This window comes from Myotis brandtii, unplaced genomic scaffold (genome assembly GCF_000412655.1).
Source record: "Myotis brandtii unplaced genomic scaffold, ASM41265v1 scaffold325, whole genome shotgun sequence".
NCBI classification, from domain to species: Eukaryota; Metazoa; Chordata; class Mammalia; order Chiroptera; family Vespertilionidae; genus Myotis; species Myotis brandtii.
In genome coordinates this window covers 619,945-637,516 of record NW_005362486.1, presented here as the reverse complement: position 1 = coordinate 637,516, position 17,572 = coordinate 619,945, and the positions used below count along the sequence as shown (strand labels likewise).

General features: G+C 37.6%; 1 pseudogene; it reads right to left on the bottom strand.

Moving 5' to 3' along the window:
* LOC102260517 overlaps positions 1-1,233 on the bottom strand; it is an 8,971-nt pseudogene extending 7,738 nt beyond the window's left edge.
* Between the last annotated feature and the right edge of the window lie 16,339 nt (positions 1,234-17,572).

The following is a 17,572-nucleotide window of genomic DNA, read 5'->3' as shown; positions in this document are numbered from 1 at the left end:
CCCCCCCCCCTCCCACCATCTTACTTTCATCAGGTGATGGCCTTAGATCATCATTTAGTATTATTACAGGATTCTTAATTATAAGACAGAGGTCTGGCATCAACATTGCTCTGTTTACTATTTATTTGCAAATATTATCTAAGACTCTTGTATTTCTTCTTTTTTGTTGTTGTTAATCCTCCCTTGAGGATATATATATATCTATATCTATCTATCTATCTATCTATCTATCTATAGATATATATATATCTATAGATAGATAGATAGATATAGATATATATATTTTTTAATATATTTTGTTAATTCTCACTTGAGAATATTTGTTTCTCTCGATGTTTTTTTAAGAGAGAGTAGAAGGAGGGAGAGAGAGAAATGTCAGTGTGTCTCACATCGATTGGTTGCCTCCTGCATATGCTCTGACCGGGCCTGGGGATGGAACCTGCAACCCAGTACATGCCCTTGACTGGGAATCGAACACAAGACCCTCAGTGCCCATGCCAAAGCTCTAACCACAGAGCAGGGTGAGACTCTTATATTTCTTTATCAAATAAACAAGACCAGTCTCATGATAACTTACCATTTTTGATGAGAATATTTTCCCACCCTATTCTCCTTTTTGAATATTTGTAATCTGCGTAACTTAAATAAGTGTATGATCTATGGATAATGGTCATCAAGTGGAGGGCCCACACCACACATTAATGAAATGATTTCCTGAAAGCCTTGGCTACATCAGGATCTGTGGTGTAATGTCCCAAGAGGCTAAGAGACAGCAGGCTGATGACAGATTGAGAAATCTGAGGATAAACATCTCCGAGTTAAAAAATGAAGCTTCTCATTTTTGTTGATTAGGCTCTTCTTGCATCATCATGTGACAAGGCTATTATGATATTGAAAGGAGATAAAAACTAACAGGAAATTGTGAAATATTATGGTGGAAACAGTTGCTCTCATATTGCATGTCACGTTCAGAACACTTAGAATAGTTTTTGGAATGAAGTTGAAGAAATCTATTGACCTAACTTCCAGGATGTTCAGGGAGATAATCTACTACTACTGTTACTACTACTACTACTACTACTATTGATCTCTTTCTCATTTAAGTTAATCCAAGTCCCCTGAGAGGAAAGGGGGTTGCGGAGCAGGTGAGAGCTTACACAGAGGCTTCTGCTGGTGCAGAAGGGCTGTGGTCTGCATGCTGAGGTTCGCCTTCAGCTCAGGAGCCAGACCCATCCCTTGGTCCCTTGATTCTGCCCCACCGCCCGCCTTTTGTCTTGGCCAGTCCGGTCTAGTGATGTGGAGATGCTTTTCCCAGGGAGTCACGTGATGATCACAAATAGTAAAGTAAATACCTGGTAAAGGGAGCAAACTTAGCCCTCCTCCTCTTCTGAGTTTAAGCTCTTCTTCCTTGGCCTTTGACATCCACCAAATGAGATGGAGGTTGGAGCTTTTCAACATTAATTAAATATTTATTGAGGAGGATGGAGGATGGGTGAAAAACGGTGAAGAGGAATACGAGGTTCAAACTTCCAGTTATAAAATAAGTAAGTCATGGGGATGCAGTGTACAGGGAATATAGTCAACCAATATATTGTAATAACTTTGTACAGTGACAGACGGTTACTAGACTTGCTGTGATGATCACATTGTAAGGTATATAAATGTAAAATCACTATGTTGTACACCTGAAATTAATATAACATTGTATGTCAACTATATTTTAATTTAAAAATTTAAAAATTTATTGAGCATTTCTTATGGATCAGACACTCTGCTAGGCAATACAGAGCACTCAGGTGATAGTGGGAGGTAATAGTCTATCATCCTATATAATAAAAAGCTAATATGCAAATTGTCCCCTGGACCAGGAGTTTGGGAGTTCGACCAGGAGGCAGGGCTGGTCAGCCAACCACCCACAGCCCCTCCCCCTGGCCAGCCCAGCCAGACCCCATCTGTGTATGAATTAGTGCATCGGGCCTCTAGTATTTAATATGAACAGGTTGTTGATTTTGAGGCAAAATGGTGAGGAATAAAGATAGATCTTTTCCCTCTGTGGTTAATGTAGGAAGTTGCTGTGTAAGATGGAAATGTTTGAGTATATTATACCACTAGGGAATTATTTCACTTGGAGTGTGAGATGAATTGGCATGAAGTCACATACTTTTACTTATTAGGCTGTGGTTATTTATGATCAAGATAAGCTTGTGTTTTAATGAGATGAATCTTTAAAAATAATAATGCAATATAAAGTAGAGTGTTAGCTTAGCCAATTTCTTTAGAATATTTAAAATGTCACAGTTTAAAATTTCTTCAATCTGGGTTTTGTAGGAGCTAGGGTATGCCTGCATATACTCAATCATTTTAAGTTTTCTGTCTTATACATATGCTGTCAGTCAGCTAATCAAACTCCTGGATAAAAGAAATTCATGGGGATGGGGGATGAGGGTGTCATTAAGTAAATGTTTATAGAGGTGTTAACTAACTATAACTTAAATCTTGAATATAATTTTAGCTCTGTAGTTTCCCTTTGCTGGGAATGTTAAAGTGACTTGGCCCCTCCTTTTCAGCAGACTGCTTTGTTAGTATGGAATCTCAGGGTATCCTCCCATTCTCATTCAATTTGGGGGGGAAGAAGGGGATAAAATTTCCAACTTTTTCTATATCTCAGAAGTTCAGTATAACTTACTAGAGACCCAGTTCATGGAATTCATGCATGGGTAGGGTCCCTAGTGGCCTCCGGCCACCAGGTGCACGGAATTCATGCATGGGTAGGGTCCCTAGCGGCCTCCGACCACTGGCGGGGCCTTCCTTCATTCCGCACTGCCCCCTGGTGGTCAGCGCACATCATAGCGAGCGATCAAACTCCCAGTAGATCGAACTTCCGAGGGTACACTTTGCATATTAGGCTTTTATATATATAGATAACGAACATTGATTTTAACCCTTGAACATTCAGCACTCAGCCAAATGTTATTTTCAGATTGCCTCTAATTTTTAAGGATTTTGTGGACATAAACTTGGTTGGGAAGCTTCATGTCTTGGATCTAATGGGAGCATAGGGGTCCCTAGGTATAAAACTCCCGCCAGTGCAGAAATTCTCTGGACTGAAAGACAGGTAGGAGAAACAGTGTGTCCTGGGATGTAGACTTCTTTGTGTCACATGACACTCTGTTGCATTTTGGGACATTATTATGGTGGATTCCATCTGCAGGGCTATGTCTGTCTCCCTGTGATTTTCACCCATTTTCCCTGTCAGTCTGCCCTTTGGATCCCAGAGACCATATCGACTCTCTCTCACTGTTGCAAATGTTTGAGACAATGCAAGCCTTTTGTGTAGGACACTAACATCCAGGTTATTGAGAAAAAGTATGGTAAGCAACTAATTAAAAAATCTAGTGTATATGTCATTTTCAATAAATAGTAGCAATTATTTAGCCCATAGGTTGCCTTTAAGATATAAGAGGGAATGATGCTCTGAAATGAAAAACGATCTCTGTTTCTATCTTTTATTTACTGTGTTCTGAGGCTTTCACTTCTGGGGATTAGTTGACTCTGGAGTGTCTCCACCCAGTGTTAGCCAATTCCTAGAGATTGTACACTACTAGCCTGCGAGCAAGCCTTTCCGATGCAAACCAACCATTCCAGAGCTTGCGCCCCCATCCACCTCCTCTACTGGCTCTCACTTTCCAGGTCACTATCCACCTGCTCGAATCACCTGTAGCCAGGTACCAGACAGCCTGTGTGCCCCAGAGCCCACTGAAATTATTCAAACTTGCCTATCCTAACTCTTCAAAGCTAATAATGCAATATAAAGTAAAAATGTCAGCTTAACAAATTTTCTTGGGAATTACTCTGCCTTGCCTGTTCCCTGTGTGTAGAAACCACAAGAAAGACTCCTGCCAGCTGTTTCCCATCCCCCTGCCTCCTGACCCACCCCAATGCTGCTGTATGTGGCCCCCAATGGCATGCTGTGCCCCCTTCTCTTGGGATCTGTAAGTGTAACCAACCATCTTCTCAATGGCAGCTGCCTCCTGATCTGTTGGCCTCACCATAGCTAAATATAACTGATGTTTTAACATAGGTTCCATCATCTGGGTAACTGTAGTCAGGTCTTAATTATCTCCTAATTACAGGCACTAAGGAAAGGAGTTGTTGAGCAATCCATTTGCAAGGCCAAACCCTCTCAGTAGGGATTCTCAATTGGCATTACTGGTGTAGGATCGGCTCATCCTGAAACAGCTGGTTAGTAATTGTCTCCTCTTCCAACTGTGGGCTGCTAGCTTTCTGCATTATAGTGCCCATTTCTGGAAAGGCCCAAGGCTTCACACATTTCCAAGAGATAGTTTCCTGCATGGTGTGATTGAAGGGTCACCTTTGCAACAAAGAGAATGGCCAAGATGGGTATTTCAGGAAATGTCTCCCTCGGCTCACATGGCCTTAACTGAAGTTACACCTTAGGCAAGAAGCAAATGGTCTCTATATACACCTGTCAAAAATCCTCGATGTCTGTGAGAAAGGAAGGTACCTGGCATTCAATTCAAGCACTTGTTCATTTACTAATTTATTCAATGAATATTTATTAGGCCCTTGTTGAGTAGTAGAAACCCTTACAAAGTTTAAAGATACTAGCCAATCACATATAAAAAAGATTCCTAATCTCATAGATAATCAAGAGAAGCCAAAATAAAACCACAGTCAGCTACCATTTTACACCAACCAAACTGACAAATCTGTACACGTCTGGCAATATTAACTGTTGATGGGAATTTTCAGAGGTCCCCAGGTACCCACTAAATTAGCCACAAATTTTTTAACTGCCATTCAAAGGCCTTCATAATTATTTCAACTAAACAGTCCTCTGGTAACTTGCCAAGAGCGTATCTCTCAGTGAAGATGATAACTGAGTGTTCTTCAAGAATATCCTGCATTTCAAGGAAGTGTGCATGTTTTAATCCCATGCCAATCATAATCCAACTCACTGTTCAAAACCTAGTCATTGTCATATTGTCAATCAAGTCCTTTTCTGAGCTTCCAAACATACTATTATTAGAACTAAAATAATGATGGCATCTGACATACTCTGAGTATTTACTAGGCAGTAGGTACTGTCAGCTTTTTCTTAATAGTCACTAAAATACCTATGAGCTGACCCTGTTATTCTTCTTTAATGATAAAAAATATTAAAGTATAGAAATATTTAGTAACATTGCAAAGTTTATAACCTGGCATGTGGTTGTGGCCGATTATAAACAAATATACTCAGACTCTAAGATCTTTTTAAAAAAAAATATTTTTATTGATTTCAGAGAGGAAGGGACAGGGAGAGAGAGATATAAACATCAATGATGAGAGGGAATCATTGATCGGCTGCCTCCTGCACGCCCCATTTGGGGGATCAATCCCAAAACAAGGGCATGTGCCCTGGACTGGAATCGAACCCAGGACCCTTCAGTCTGCAGGCCAACCCTCTATACTAAGAGTACTCTGAGCCAAACCAGATAGGACTCTAAGACTTTTTTTGTTAACAGCACATTGCAGCTCCATTTTACAGATAAGGAATCGGAGACTCAGAAAAGGATATTCTTGTCCAAATTCTCTAATTCCAAACTTCATGATCATATTCTCCCTTCCTTATATGTAAGGTGGGGCAAAAGTAGGCTTGCATTTGTTCATATGGAAAATAATACAATAATTAATAAATAATAATGCAATAATGAACTCTGTGTTTTGCATTCTCACAACTGTAAACTTACTTGCCCCACTCTCTACATGTATGTTATAAGATGCTTATTTAATAGAATTATTTGCATAGTGATCATACCTCACTAGACAGTGGTAAGCTCTTGCTCTCTGGACCATATTTAACTCAAAGGCTGACCCATGTTCTTCCCATAGTATATGCTTAATAAATATTTGACAGGTAGAATGGGACAAGTTATTTACCAGTTCTAAGCCTCTATTGTCTTACCTGACAAATGAAAAAAATAAAAATCGTCTTTTCTATTTCAAGAGGATATTGAAGGAAGCAGTGAAATGATGTGCATGAGCATGTTATAAATACATTACCTTATAAATGTAAAACACTATTGCAGAAATAACTGCAAAGCGACTTAATTGACATGCCCTTGCAGATAATCTTTGTGAAATACACCTGGCAGGTAAATTTCAAAGCTCCCAATAAGGGCTTTTCCATTGCAGACTTTGTAAGCCTGGAGAAGTTGGTGGCATTAAAAATGTTACTTGGGGGTTAAATATGAAAGTAACCCTTGAGATCTGATGATGAACTGAACTCAATTATGTGCAGCTGTGGGAAATCTGCCTCCTATGACTACATGAAATTACCCAGAAACTAATTGTGAGTACTACTTTATTTTAAATTCTTGCAAAAGAAATTCTTCTGAAGGATGAGAGGAACCTTTCTTGAGAATTGATGAGCATTGGTGGAAACAAAACAATCAGAGTAAAAAAAGAGAAACAGAAGTAAGAATACAATAAAAATGCTACTAGCTAATTTCCATGAGCATGGCTTTCTCCTAAATGGACTCTCAGGCATTAGTGGGCTGAAGGCCCATCCATCTGCTAATCTCTCATTGGTTCTTGCAAAAGTCACCTCCTCAGAGTCAAATCAATTACTCAACACTTTGGTATTGGTCGGCAAACTGCGGCTCGAGAGCCACATGCGGCTCTTTGGCCCCTTGAGTGTAGCCACGAAGTTTCAATCGCACTGTACATGCACGCCCGCACATGGTATTTTGTGGAAGAGCCACACTCAAGGGACCGCAGTCTGCCGACCACTGGGGTAAGTAATTCAGTGTTGAAGGACGTCCTAAAAGGCAAAGAGAAGGCTTTGTTACTTGGGGGTTAAATATGAAAGTAACCCTTGAGATCTGATGATGAACTGAACTCAATTATGTGCAGCTGTGGGAAATCTGCCTCCTATGACTACATGAAATTACCCAGAAACTAATTGTGAGTACTACTTTATTTCAAATTCTTGCAAAAGAAATTCTTCTGAAGGATGAGAGGAACCTTTCTTGAGAATTGATGAGCATTGGTGGAAACAAAACAATCAGAGTAAAAAAAGAGAAACAGAAGTAAGAATACAATAAAAATGCTACTAGCTAATTTCCATGAGCATGGCTTTCTCCTAAATGGACTCTCAGGCATTAGTGGGCTGAAGGCCCATCCATCTGCTAATCTCTCATTGGTTCTTGCAAAAGTCACCTCCTCAGAGTCAAATCAATTATTCAACACTTTGGTATTGGGTAAGTCAGTGGGCGGCAAACTGCGGCTCGCGAGCCACAAGCAGCTTTGGCCCCTTGAGTGTGGCCACGAAGTTTCAATCGCACTGTATGTGCGCGCCCGCACGTGGTATTTTGTGGAAGAGCCACACTCAAGGGACCGCAGTTTGCCGACCACTGGGGTAAGTAATTCAGTGTTTGAAGGACGTCCTAAAAGGCAAAGAGAAGGCTTCACATTTCTGCACAGCACAACAGGTAGGATAGTTGAGGCATGGCATCTGTATACATGGAAAGAGCAGCAAGTTATATAATTAAAACTTACCCATATTGGAAAAGGCCGATATGATTTACTACAATAAAAATTTAAATCTTCAGAATTGAGATAACCACCATAAACAAAAGACATGCTGAAAAAAATGTAAGTAGCCCAAGTGACAGGCAAAGGAAATTTGCCAAAATTTAAAATGCTTTATCCATGAAGTAGAAAATGATGAACAAGCCAAAAGATAAATAGACAAAGATCACAGACACAGAATTCACATGCAAATAGTAAATACATCTATGAAAAGGGAACCATTTTTATCTAAGTATGTTCCTCTCTGGCATCCCAATACAAACATTTTTTTCTCTCTCTCTTGCTTTTACTCTCTTTCTCCTGTTCCAAATATGTATTAATTCATCACCAATAAACACACTATCTGTATAGTCTTCCCCTTCCCCTTATGATGATCAAGGGAATCTGAGCAATTCCGCCCCATACTTTTAATCTAAACTCCCATCAAAGACTTCTTCCCATATAGCATACATTTTAAATCCATGAGATCATTTTCTGTAGGGGAAAATTATTTAGTTAGAAGAGATTGGACTGATCATTTTCAAACAAGAAAAGATACTGAAAATGCTAAATGGGGATAGTTTTGAGCCAGTAATATAAGTCACGCTGCTGTCAGGATAGTTAAGCACGCCTCTTAAACACACATCAGGACCTTGATTTCAGCCCAGGTGTCAGTTTCAGGTGCAACACGTCATAATCACTTGCACTGAGAATATTTTCTCAACATCATTTAACCAAAAAATTAGGTTAGGGTCAGCTCTTTGGTGGAAATACAAAGGACCATTTGTATAAACCTATTTCTATACTAACACACACACACGGAACAGGAAGATCTTCTAATATCAGGAAAGACATCTGCAAAGCTGACAAGTCAGGACAGAGTTTTGCATTTTCATATTTTCTTCAAATAATCTTCTTTCTTCATGCTGCGGATGTTCTGTTTCATTTTCCCAGGGCTTGCTGAAAACGGCAGCAGTTAATACTAACTAGACTCCATCCCACAGCTGCCTTGCTCCTAAGGAAGCCAAGGAAGAATGCTGGTTCCTGCTAGACAATCAGGGGGAACGGCCACTGTGAAATTAGTGTCAGAGTGGGCCCGGCACCTTTAACATTCAAGAACAAGGCAACCGCAGACGGTCATTTTCCCAGTCATGAGCTCTCAGTTTGAGCTGATCAGTCCCATACAGAAAAGAGAGCGTCACAGAGTTCAGCCTAAAATTCAGCTCTTAGCGCAATTTTCTTTTACTAATTTTAATAACGGGGGTATTGTGATAGAGAACAAATTTACATTCACTTTGTCTGTTAAGTGGAAGGGTGAGATCTGCTCCGTGGCCAAAGCAATGAACCCACAGCCCAATCAAGGGCTTTGGAGTTCCCTGCGATCCGGCCTTTTGCTGTCTTAGAGACTTGAGGATCTTTCCTCCCCTCCTTCAGTTCCAGTTTGAAGAGAAAGGGTTTTTAAAAATCACTTGAACCTTCAGATTGACTTTCTGGACATCAAAGAGTTTTAACAATTGAGATTTTTTATTATCATTAACATTAGAAAATCCCTTTTCCTTGAAATAGCAAGGCTCATTAGGGTAGGGTAATTAACTTGAGGACGAAAATAAGTTTATTGTTTTCCTTACATTTTCAATAGGTAGAATAAAAGTATTTTAATAAATAGAGACAGAATAAAAAATAGAGAGAAATAGCATGAAGGAATGAGCCGTTTTAGCTAAGGTATAGAATAATACCGATTCCTTTGGAATCACCCTGCTGCCTCTTCCCAGCCCCTTCCCTCTAGCGGTAACCGTTTTCCTGAAATTTGTACTTATTATTGATATATTTTAAATATGTATGTTTGTATTATATATACATGTATGTAAATATGTAACATACATATGTATAACATATTCATATTGCATATGCAATATATGTAAATACATACATATTACGTTTGATAAGATATGTAAATGTATTCATAGAATCATATAAATAGTATTATTATATATTTATCATATAATATACTATATATGAAATATATCGTGTGTGTGTATGTGGTATGTGCTGTTAAGTTGGCTCTGACTTCTGGCTCACTATTGTGTTCTCCCTGTTGTCACCATGTGCCGGAAGTAAGACAGCTTCAATTTTGTCGGTTTTTGCCCCCAGAAATGTTTCTGGCTTCATTTGCTCTAGGACTCAAAGAAAGTCTAGGCAGCCCAGGGTACCTTTGGAGCTCTTCTCCAACACCATATTTCAAATGAATCAATATTTTTCCTATCAGCCTTTTTCACTCTCCAACGTTCACACTCATACACAGTAATTGGGCCTGTGAGGGTCTGGATGATCTTAGCCTTGGTCTCTAATGACCCACCTTTGCTCTTGGTTTTCTGTCCTAATTCTTCTGCTGCTGCCCTTGGGGTCTGAGCCTTCTTCCCTTGATTTCTTGGCTGCAGTCTCTCTTGATTACTGAACCAAAATAAGCAAAATCGTTATCAATGTCAGTGTTTCGGTGTCTTTGTTTAAAGTAAAGTGCATTTCTTCTGTAGTCATCAGCTATGCCTATTGACATATGTCTTTAATTAGCAAAATGGAGGGAGATGTTTTATGACACCTCAGTGATTTTTTTTTTAATTCAACTTTACCTGGCTGCAATTTATCTGTGGATTCACAGAACTACAGTTCATTCACTTTCCTTACTCTGTAATATTTCATTGGCTACATATCCACCGCTTATTATATATTCTCTTGTTGATGGGCATCTGGGTTGTTCACAGAGTCTTGCTACTTCAACGATAGCCATCTCCTTTGCATGGTATATGGGGCTCCTCACCAGCCACCCCTCCTTTGCCCCTTCAGGGATATTTCCCTAGGCTTCCCAACCCCTTTGGCTTCCCTGTGCCAAAGGCTGTTTACCTCTTTGTTCCTGAACACGCAATTCCTTTTGCCCCAAGAATCCCCTGTGCAGCGGGCCTGCCTGAGAATTCCTGAGTCTTCAGATCAAAGGTTATTGAATGGGATCATCCTGTCCAGGTGCCCCTTTTGGATCCTGAGCTGAGCATTGTTAGAGCATTCATCACAACAATGATGGCCATACATAGGAGATAAGCTTCTTAAAGATAGAAACTATTAGTATGTAGTTTATCTCTGCATTACTAGAGTCAATGCTTAACAAGAAGCTGAATATCCAACATTTCTGACTCTATTTCCATAACACTGCTTAACTTCATGTTTATAAGAAATATGTTAATAGCATACCCCATCATTGACACGCAACGCACATATTCCATTATGCCCTTTACATGGTGATTTCCAATTTGTAGTCCATGGAACACTTATTCCACTCCCTTGTTACTTCAAAAAAATGTTGCCAGAATTAATGGGGATTATAGCACTACTTTCAATAACACATTAATTCCCACAATCAGTGCAGACATGGATAAATACACCCCCTAGATGATATTCAAAGCCTGTCAGGAACATCCAAGTCATACTTCAAAAAATCTTATTTTCAATGGACTGGAAATTTAACACAGTGCTCTACAGAAATCTCTCGCATTGCAGTGGCTTTTGTTAACTGACACATTATTAACAGGAAATGTTGGTAATTTCTCTTTGTTGGGAGTTCAGATTTTATAAACTCAATATTCAGTGTAAAATAGCAATGACCTATTTTAGAAATGCCTATTAATAATCTGGTTAGTTTCCAGGTTGACATGTTATGCCTAATACAACTCTTGAACATTTTTTTATGAAAAAAAAAACAACTCATGGAAATTGACAAAATTCTCCTTAACAATAACAAAATTGTAAACAAATTTAAGAACGGATTGTCAGTGCTGAGATACTTTTTTTTATTAGCTGCCTTATTGATGAGACTTGCCCTAAGCATGTGCCTTTGCACTACAAGCATCTTGAAACATTCTGGTCTAGCACAGCTCAAACAATGCAGAGAAGATGGAGGAATAAGGCAACTTATCCATCTTTATGCCCTTAAGTCCAGGAGGCAGGAACTGCACCACTGAGCAAACAAGTGGCCAAATGCCATAGACACAAGCTATGAGCAAGACAGGCACACAGCAATGTCTGTGTTCTCATCAGTGTATCTCTTTCTGCATGTTTTCAGAGGCCAGAACTCCTCTCCATGTACAACATACCGAAGAATGGGGCTGTGAGTAAGGGTAGGAAGTGTTATTTGCATAGTGCATCTAAGGTCAAGTGTGAAAAGCAAGGGCAGAGAGAGAAATCACCCTAAAGCCGTGCTATTTCTGGAGAGAGTGTCTTTTATATTTTGCTTGACACAGAGAGCACAATAAGCATCTGATTCTCTTACTTAGAAGACATGGTCACAGTAACAGAATCAGTGGTAGACACAGCAGATAAAGTGTGCTAAGGAGCATAATTTATGGAGGACGTGTACATGTCTTTCTCATCTACATCTGGTAGTAGTTTGACACTAGCATCTAAGAGGTCCTGGAAAGGAGCTAAGAATACTAACTGACCCTCTCCCCCAATATTCTGAAAAACTCAAGCCTGGATAGCTTCCTCACCTATCTAGAATGAACAAACTTAACAAAACAAAAGCAGGCTTGGACTTTGGAAAACATATGACAGCATAAAGGGATTGGATACCTGCTATGGAAAACCCAAAAGAAAAACGTGTCTCATAAAAGTTGTTTCTAAACAGACTAATGTCAATGAAACGAATGTAAGATCCCTACCTGAAGTCTGAAGAAGAACAAAATTTGACCTTCATGGAACGTGAACAAGAAGTATAGTAAAAGCGCCCTAACCGGTTTGGCTCAGTGGATAGAGCGTCGGCCTGCGGACTGAAAGGTCCCAGGTTCGATTCCCGTCAAGGGCATGTACCTTAGTTGCAGGCACATTCCCAGTAGGAGGTGTGCAGGAGGCTGCTGATTGATGTTTGGCCCCCTTTCCCCCCCTTCCCCTCTTTAAAAAAAAAAAAAAAAAAAAAAAAAAAAAAAAAAAAAAATCAATAAAATATGTTTAAAAGAAAAAAGAAGTATAGTAAAAGGATATGTTAAGATGAAATAAGAGATTTAAATTAGCTGTCTGAGGAAAGAAAAGAAAGCAAAGGAAATAAAAAAACACACATTTGATTTGAAGTCAGATCAAATATGCAAAAGAAAAACTGGTGATTCCCTCCTAAAATGCAGAGTGAAAGGACAAAGAGAGGAAGACAACAGCAGGAGATTACACTATAGTGACAAGAGAGAGGAGATGCAATTTAGAGATTAGATAATGATGGGGGGGGAGGGGACAGGGGAACAACAGAAAAATTGGAAGAGAGGCAATAATCAAAAAAGAGAGAGAAAGGATTCCCAAACCGAACAAAAGGGCCCAAGCTACAACTAGAAAGGATTGCTCTTCACCTAGATTCTTCCTAGCTTTTAAAAAAAATCTTAATAATGAAACATTTGGAAGTTTACATGGACTATCATTAACAACACTAAAAACAATAAAACAAGCTAACATCAGACACCTCTTAATACTGAGATACTAGAAGATGCACATCAATCTCTAAAGATTTTTAAGATTAAGTCGTTGTTCTCAAGGGAATTGTATACCCAGCCAAACTCTCTTCTGCGTGCAAAGGCAATAGGCTAACATGTGCACATTTTCTAAAGAAATTTCTTAAATATTTATTCCCTCTGCGTGAGACAATTTATTTAATATAAAACTCTAAGTATGAATACTGAATTTATTACAAGATTGAATATAAATTTAAGGTCTATTCGTGAATACAAATTACATAGTAAAGTGTGTTAAATTTAGTCAATAACTCAGAATTTAATTTACAGGCCATGTAAATTTGAATAAGCAAAAAGCAGGGATGGACTGTCACAAGATATAATATCATTCATTTATTTGTCATAAATGTGGGAAAAGCTATTATTTAAGGAGTTTTATTTCTGATCATTGAGAAATGTCATTAAATGTTATTTTGTAAGTTTTAATTTATCCCAGAAGTCATGAAGGAAATAAACAGTAAAATTGATTTTTGTAATGTTTAAACCAGTACCCAAAGGTCTTATGTTTAGAAGAAAAATAATCAAAACATAAATGAGAGATCAACAGCTATGAGGCAAAAACCTATACCATCTATGAAAGACAAGAGCTAATTTCTTTAATGTGTAAAAAACTTATATATTCCAGAATAAAACTATTAACTAACAGGATGGAAAAATGAGAAAATTCTATAGACAGGAGTTTTATAAGGAAAGGAAAAAATGTTGAGAGAATCTATAAATTTTGAGGCAATTTTGTAAGACAAAGAATATTTTCTATATTTGTATTAATTAGAACTGTGTTGTTGATGCAGGGATGAACAAATAGCAGAGTTGTCATAGTAGAGAGAGCCTAAATATGCTTATTTATGCAAGAAAATCTGATAAGTGAAGACGTAACATTATTAATCAGTGGGGAGAGAGCATGTAAGTAATGCTGAGCCAATTATTTATCTGAAACAGCAACAAACAATTAAATCCCTACTTCAGATCTACAAAAATAAATAAATAAATAAATAAATAAGTAAGTAAGTAAGTAAATTTCAGGTAGTTTAAGACCATATAGATCAGAAGGAAACCTTAAAACATTTAGAAGGAAAGTTACCATAACAACTTTCAGCCTTTGAAGTAGTGGAAGATTTCTTAAACAATATGTAAAAAGAACACATCTTAATAAAACATACTGGATGATGTATATAGAGAGAGAACTTTAAAACTTTTGTATAGAACATGCCATAAGCAACAACAAATAAAGCCACTGACTAGAACACATTTGAAATGTATATAACCAATGAAGTATTCAGAGTAAGAATACATAATATATAAATCACAAAAATTGTAAGCAAGTCACAAAAAAGGAATCTCAATCGCCAATGAAAATTTATAAAACTAGTTGAAAATTATGAAAAAATGAAATTATCTTTACTTATAATACATTAAAATATAAAATATTTAGAAATACCAATGACATTTTTTTACAGAACTGGAAAAAATCCAAAATTTATATGGAACCATAAAAGACCCCAAATAACAATAGCAGTATTAAGAAAGTAGGACAAAGTTGGAGGTATTATGCTACCTGATATCAAACTATACTACAAGGCTATAGTAATCAAAATAGCATGGTACTGGCATTAACACGGACACATAAATCAATAGAACAGAATAGAGAGCCCAGAATTAAACCCACACCTATATGGTCAATTAATCTATGACAATGGAGGCAAGCAAATACAGTGGGGGTAAAGACAGTCTATTCAGTAAATAGTGTTAGGAAAATTGTACAGATTCATGCATAAAATGAAACTAGACCACCTTCTTACACCATATACAATAATAAACTCAAAATAGATTAAAATCTTAAGTGTAAGACCCTAAACCATAAAACTTCTAGAAGAAAACATAGGAAGTAAAATTTCTGACATCCCTTAGCAATATTTTTTCTTATAAAACACCCCAGGCAAGGGAAACAAAAAATAATAAGCAAATGGGACTAAATCAAACTAAACATTTTTGCACACCAAAGGAAACCATCAACAAAACCAAAAGATAACAGAAAGGAAGAAGATATTTGCTAATGATACATCTGATAAGGGGTTAATATACAAGATGTAGAAAGAATTTTTACAACTCAACACCCAAAACAAAACACAGTCCAATTAAAAAATTGGCAGAGGACCTAAATAGGCATTTCTCCAAGGGGGACATACAGAGGGTCAACAGACATATGAAAAGATGCTCAATGTCACTCACTAATCATCAGAGAAATGCAAATTAAAACCATAATCAGATATCACCTTATACCTGTCGGAATGGCTATCATAAATAAATCAGCAAATAACAAGTGCTGGTGAGGATGTGGAGAAAAGGGAACCCTAGTGCACTGCTGGTGGGAATGCAGATTGGTGCAAACACTATGGAAAACAGTATGGAGGTTCCTGATAAAATTAAAAATAAAACTGCTTTTGACCCAGCAAATTCACTTCTGGGTATGTATCCCAAGAAACTCAAATCATGAATTTGAAAGAACATATGCACTCTTAGTTTATTACAGCGTTATTTATAATAGCCAAGATATGAAAGCAACTCAAGTGCCCCTCAGTAGACTAGTGGATAAGAAAGCTGTGGTACACATATACAAGAAGTATTACTTTGCCACAAAAAAGAATGAAATCTTACCATTTGCAACAGTATGAATGGACCTAGAGACTATTATGCTGAGTGAAATGTCAGATAGAGAAAGCCAAATACCATATGACTTGACTTATATGTGGACTCTAAAGAGCAAAATCATCAAACAAAACAGAAATAGATTAATCGATACAGAAGACAGACTGATGGTTGCCAGAGGGTTGTGGGTTTGGGGAGCTGGGGGAAAAAGGTGAAGGGATTAAGAAGTACAAATTGATAGTTACAAAATAGTTTCAGAGATGTAAAGTACAGCATAGGGAATATAGTCAATAATATTGTAATAATTATGTAGGGTGCCAAGTGGGTATTTGAAATATGGGGGAGGGTCACTTTGTAAAGTATATGATAGTCTCACCACTATGCAATACATCTGAAACTAATATAAAATAATAGTAAATATAAACTATAATTGAAAAATAAAATCTAAAAAAGAAAGGGAAATGGATTGTTTCTTTAAGGAAACAGTCAAATAAGTAGGACATGTATTTTTTTTAACAAATTCTAGCATTAAATAGAATGTGAAATATTTCTATTTTTAAAATGTTGCTCTATGTGAAATCTAAAGGGATTGACACAGGGAGAAAATGATTGACATTCTGGTTACTAAGGTAACTAAAGTAAAATTCTCTCTGATTAGGAAAGAGAGTCATGAGCAATATTTTATTTATTCATGTTTTTAAAGTTATAAGCAGAAATCCATGTTATATGGTATTATCTCTAAAGCCTGAACATTCATAAATAGAATTGGTCAGCTTATCAAGCAAACATAAAACTCAGGATTTTGCTTTACGGGAGGTACAAAAATAAAGAAATTGGGAATTAGGAAATGGATGAATTTGAGAGAGGGTTGAATGCATGTCAGCAAATTAGGGGTAGATGGTGGTGCAGGTTAAAAGCAAATATGACAATGATAATTTTTAACAAAAGAAAATTCATAGTTCAAGTTCCACATGGATTAGAAGCCTAGTTAACCAACAACTACAGCCTTTGAACTTCTAAAAGATACCAAAGAAGCAGTTGGAACACCTGATTACTAGATCTTGCATTCTGGGATAGATCAGGATATGTTTAAGGCTTTTTTTGTTTGTTTTTGGTTTTCCGTGTGTGTGTGTGTGTGTGTGTGTGTGTGTGTGTGTGTGTTGTTCTCCTTTTTTTCTTCATTTTCATCGTCAACTATTTTTCTTCTAATATTTGATACTTAGAGTATATAAAGGCCAGTTCTAGAGAAGGAGGGAACACAGCTTTGAAGGTGTATCCAGCGTGAGTCTTGAAGCGGATAAACTAGCATAAGCAGTGCTTGAGTGCACACTTGTGGTCTGAATAGAGAAGCAAGCACACTATGGTGTCTCGCACTCCAGTCTGAGGAGGGGCCAGAGCACTGTGTGTGATGAAACCCATACAGCTGCAATCACTCAAAACCTTGGTTTGGACTCAGGGAATTGTATGTTTGACAACTGTTACATGTATTGTAGAATATTTTCTATCAATTACTAGTACGATGTAATACAATTTATTCCTTCCTTCTTCCCCATGTCCTTCCATTCTCGTCCTCTCTGTGGTCCTTCTCTCTCCTTGTCTATCTCCTCTTCATGGTTGGTGTGTGGGAAAGGCTTCATCCCCCAATTCTGAAAGTTTCAGGATTAGTAGGAAAGGCCTGCGTGTGTGTGGTGTGGAGGGATCCAATGATTTACTGGGGCCATTTGCATAAATATGCATAGACACAAATGAAACAAGAGTGAAACATCAACATCAATTAATTCATTAAGTAATTAATGAATTAATTACATTTCACAGAG